The sequence below is a fragment of the Parasteatoda tepidariorum genome, chromosome X2 (genome assembly GCF_043381705.1).
Source record: "Parasteatoda tepidariorum isolate YZ-2023 chromosome X2, CAS_Ptep_4.0, whole genome shotgun sequence".
NCBI classification, from domain to species: domain Eukaryota; kingdom Metazoa; phylum Arthropoda; class Arachnida; order Araneae; family Theridiidae; genus Parasteatoda; species Parasteatoda tepidariorum.
The window spans coordinates 2407908-2413404 of record NC_092215.1 but is presented as its reverse complement, the minus strand read 5'-3'; the positions used below and the strand labels follow the sequence as shown (position 1 = coordinate 2413404).

Below are 5497 nucleotides of genomic sequence, written 5' to 3'. Positions count from 1 at the left end.
TAATTCTTTGATCGCGACGGGCGAGATTACTCGTCTTCCAGAAATATTCGTTGTGCTCTATTGCTGTATTAGGGGATATGGTTATTGGTTACATCTGATTATTATTTTTTAAAATTAAAACAAAAAAGTTCTAAGGGAATTTGCGTTTTGTTCCAATTTTAGTGACGCGGGTGGGATAAAGACACGTCATTGCTACAATTAAATTTTTTAAATAAATTATTTTCCCCTCCGCTACGAAGTGTTAGAAATTTTTGTGGTTTGCAACTAATTTATAATTACTTTTTTCTGTTCTTTAAACAACTCTAAGAACAATAATTTAAAAAAAATTATTTGATAGGAAGAAGAACAATTAATTTTCAAAAAAATAAAGAAATTTAATCTTACACCCGTCGCACAAGTTATTTTGATTCTCAAACTAATTTTCACATAAAAAAGCAAAATAATATTAACTCGAATCTCAAATGCTGTCATTAACAATTTGTAGCGGTTAAAAGCAATTAGAGCTAGTTAAAGTTTTTTTTAATTTAGTACCTTCCTCTAAGTATTACTTTTTTTGCTTGATTTTATATTCCCACATAATTTTATTAATATAACACTACAGAATTCTGCAGTATATACACCTAAAAATTGTTCTAAATTTAATTTAATAAATTATTTCTATATTGTACTTGGGCTTTCTGATAACTAGTTGGGAAAGTTGGCAGCTCTGCTTGACTTCTAAAAAATAATTTTATTCCGTTTTGATTATTTTTTAGCTGATTTAGATGTTCAGGAATACCTGAAAAAATTGATTAGGGGTGTGATGACTGAAGATGACTCTCAACAAGAGAAGAAAAATTATAAGGCTTGTATATTTTTTCTGATATTTAATGCTCTGTTATCTAAGTGTGCTTTCATTCAAAAAGTGAAGGTGAAAAGTAAGAATGGCAAAATTTGTGAGCTCTTAACGAAAATATGATTTACTTTAAAGCAAATAATTTTTTTTTTGTTGCTTGATTAAATGGGAAAAAAAACTGACTGTGGAATGAGTAAACAAACAGAGAAGAAAATGTAATAAAAATTTTGTATTCAGGAGACAAAACCCAAACAAAGTTATTCTCATGTTTAAATGCTTTAATATTGCATTCAGTCATTACTCAATTCATAACTACAGTTCTTTGTATAGTCCTTTATTAATTTTAAAATAAACTTGCTTTATAACTCATTACAATTTGTTGGATTTTTTGAGGGGAACAAAATAAGAACCACTTTCTATTTATTTTAAATAAAGTAACTTTTGAAAAGTATTTTTTTTAAATTTATGTATATACAATTTCTATTGAAAGTTACGAGTTGAAAAAATTTTTGTTTTTGATTATAGGTCATTTAGGTGAATGAGAATGAGATTAGAGTCTCTAAAGTAGACAAAATAAATATCATTCTTCATGGAAGGAAGAAACCGATCACGATGGTCTCTTACTATCTAAAATTCCTTTTTAATGTAGAGCAACGTGCTGGCATGTCATGTATGGGCACAAGAGACTCAAAACCTCTACCTAAGCAGCATCAGGATTGCCTGACTAGTAAGCATGAATACATTGAAACGTTTTTTCTTCCTTTGCTTATTTCTATAAAATTTATTCCTTAATTGCCTTACTTTTTGTTAGAAATGAATTAACTTATCTTTCTTCCTATATAATTGCACTTAAACTTAAAAATAATATTAAAGGAAGTCACTCTGAAAAAGTTGAAATATAATTAAAATAAGAAAAGGATTTTCACCAAATTCAATGATTTTTTTTCCTTTCAGATTTAAGATTTTAAAAATATATTGACAAACATATGTAATCTTGTCTCTATCTCGGATGTTTAGCGGAGTTATTTGTAAAATGATTTATTTGCTGTATCCTAGCTTGGTTTAGTTGAGTATCTTAAAAGTATTTGTATGTGTATCATCTATTAAATAATATCTGAAGTTAGTTAGCAAAAAAGCAACTATAGGTGAAGGAAAACTGGCATCAACTTAAAAAATTCGCATTAAAAATTCAAACTTTTTCGTCCGTTTAGTCCACTAAGGCGAAATCTTGAATATTATTCTAGATCAACATGATGCAGTTTAATATTTAGGAATGATTTTCAATTTATTTTTAATAAGACTCGTAAAGACTCGTAAAAAGACTAAAAGAACATCAAGAGTTTTCGCATAAATAGTGTGTTCTAATAAAATAGTTTACATCTTTAATCCACAAACATCATTGTATGAAACAAATTCACTGAGACAGCTATTCTAAAAAATAATTTTATTATTCTAATTAAATATTAGAAATATTAGAAAAATAACTAAAAAAAGTAAAAACAATTAAACAAAGTTTCCTTGGAAACAATCAAAAACTAGGAAATATGTTTGAAATTAATTGAGTTATTTATTACTTAAACTAAAACATTTTATATTTAAAAATCTTATCAGGAGTCTAAATTATATATTTTTTCTCTGTAACTGTTCTTCATAACTATTTTATCAAACAAATGAAAAAATATCTTTCATTCAGTATTTTTCCAGATAGTTTTGCTTTTATTTACGTTACATTTAAGTCACAAATGCTTTTTTTTCGTAAATAAAAGTTTAGAATGTGTTACTTCCAGACATGAAACAATTAATGACAAATTGTTGTTTTTTACATACATTCCTGGAATTATTTTTTTTTAAATTTATTACATATCCATTACCCACGAACTCTTTTTTTTTTTTTTTCGTATTTCCTCAAATGGTTGTACATTTTTTCCGGATATTCTAAATGAAATATAATTGGATTAAGATACTGCCTAAATACTCTTCATTATACTATTATTATTATAAATATACATTATAATATGATAATATATGAATCTATTGTTTCTTTCCACGCATATTTAAAATATATGCACATTTTCAAATCATTTATATTTTTTTTCTGAAAATAATGTCAATTAATTAACTTATTTAAAAAAATAATTTTTCCATATTATTAGTTTATGTATAACTCAAATAAAAATTTATAATTTTAATTCAAATGATTTTCTTTTTAAAATAATTATCTAACGCTATCTACAACTATATACGTCTCTCTTTTTAATTCGTGTTTGGATTTTTAAAACAAGCCTTTATAAAATGTTTAAAATCTAGCCGGGCTTTTGACCCCTCAACCCTTATGTCCACTCCCTAAGATTCAAAAAGAAACATTGTAAGAAAGAAAATGCCCTTAGGTGAATTCTGAAGAAGCGTGATTATCGATTCTCAACGAATAGCAGCAAAAAGCTTTCCTACTTGCTCGACTACCAATGAAAAGCACAGCCTGTACGCCCAAGAATACATCTACACAAAGAATGCGATGGGTATATCCTGCAATTCTGCCGCCAAATCACAACAAGTAAGTTAATATTTTAATGCTTTATTAATTTATCCTGAATCACAAGACATTCAGAAACATATGAATATGAAATAAAATAGGATGAAAGCACTGATGACAACAGTAAAAAAATGCAAAATCGCTTTCATCGAATGGATTCGAATGAAAAGCAACATGGCGGAATCTCGCCAATGACGAAAAATCGCGTCTTTCTACTACAACAATACAATGTATCTTTTTCGGAAAATGAAAGTTTCTTTTTTATTTCCGGGAGCTGTTAACGATGTTAGAGAGAATAAATTTTTAATGCTTTATATGATCATTTTGTGATAATATATTTGCAAATGATTTTAAAGGGTTTTCATGATTCAATAGTAATTAATAATAAAATTTTTCAACGTGTCATCTGTCTCGTTTTTCATATAGACTCAAGTTTGATAAATGATTTTTTAAATGAGTTTATCTCGAATAAAACAGATAATGATGATTTAAAGCAATATATCATTTTATTTTTTAATTAATGTCTATTTTAAATATTATGTTTTATTTTTTCACTAAGCGCGAGCATCTGATTTGATTAATAATGTGTTTAATACTAATTAGGTTTTCTTAAAACAATCCATTGTTAAAAGGAAACTTTAAATCATAAAATATGCAAGCAATAAAATATTTTAGTGGTTTATGCATGATTTATGTTTTATTGCTCAACTTTTTTGGTTAATTTTTAAATAAATTAAAGGCAACAAATATATAAAACCCTTATAAATTTTTATATATAGAAGGCATTTTATTATTCGTTGGAAGTAACTTAATGTCTGAATTGTACATTAAATTATTACTAAAAGTCTTTTAAACTTAATATAAAACTCATTAATACATTATTCGCTAATTACATAAACGATTCATTAATCTAATATGTTAATAATATGATCAGTAATTTCTTGTTTATAACGATAAAACAAACTAACGATTAAGTTGAATTGTGCTCCATTTAAGTAGAAATATTAATTTAATCTCAAAAATTTATATATAGCTTACACAATTTCTTTTTCATATGAATTAAGTGGTTATTTACAAATTAACCATTTTGTTTCTTTTGTTTTAATACATTTTTGAAACATCTACTTTTAATATCGAATCCAAAAGTATCAGTAATTTTAAAATTATGAACAACAACTACAAGAAGTGACCAAGATTGACAAAATTTTTTATGTTATTTATAAACACTTCACGTAGGCATTATAATAGGACAGAAATAATTAATTTTTTTAATTATTCAGTTAATTAATAATCAATTTTTTAACTTTTTAATTTAGCAAGATTTTAAATTCATTAGTACTTTTGAAATAAAAATTTTAAATCCAAATAATTCAGAAATAATAATGCTCCACAAAAAGAAATTATGAATTTTATTGTAAAATTAAATTCATTTAATTAGAAAAAAACTTTGAAAAAATATTTTAGTCTCTTAGTCAAATTTTGGTAATAATTTTTAAACTTTAAAAATGTATATAAAATTAAATACTTAAACTGTTATATAATAGATATATATAATAACCTAAATGTATTATAAATTAAAAATAATAGTAATGGTTAATTCGACAAACATTTCAATATATTCTCATCTAACTATTGAAACTTACTTTAAGTACATGACAGTTTTTTTAAGTAAAAAAAATTAACAAAAAATATTATCTAAGAAAAACCACTTATATTAAGATACAAAATTTTAATTATAAAATGTTTATTAATCTGAAGTTTTTCATTGTAATTGAAACTAAAATAACAAGTAAAGTTTACATTCAAAGAATAATAAACGTTTAAAGAATTTCAGTATTCTTAAATAATTTAATTATTCTATAGCCAACATTAGTTCAAATAAATATGTATTCTGGACAAACTTTTTAACAACTTTTGTTTCTGAATGAAAAAAAAATTATTGGAAAATTATTTTATTATAAGCATTATAAACAAATATACATTTTCATTATTATTTTTTACTTAACGTAAAAATGGAAGAAGCAGCACACAGTGTCATGGCAAGGCACCTGGTGCAAAAATACTCAATATCTCAATACAAAAGCTCATTATTAATCTCTTTTGCACTTATATATATATTAAATGATTTTTTA

At 24.6% G+C, this 5497-nt stretch overlaps 1 long non-coding RNA gene across 4 annotated transcripts in view; it reads left to right on the top strand.

Annotated features, from left to right (window-relative positions):
- Nucleotides 1–3238: 3238 nt before the first annotated feature.
- The window catches only part of LOC107447505 (uncharacterized), a 278517-nt gene continuing 276258 nt past the window's right edge, over nt 3239–5497 (top strand). For all 4 annotated transcript variants that reach the window (XR_011638361.1, XR_001584538.3, XR_001584537.3 and 1 more), the window contains exon 1: nt 3239–3386. This is a non-coding gene — a long non-coding RNA (uncharacterized lncRNA). The remainder of the gene's footprint in view (nt 3387–5497) is intronic.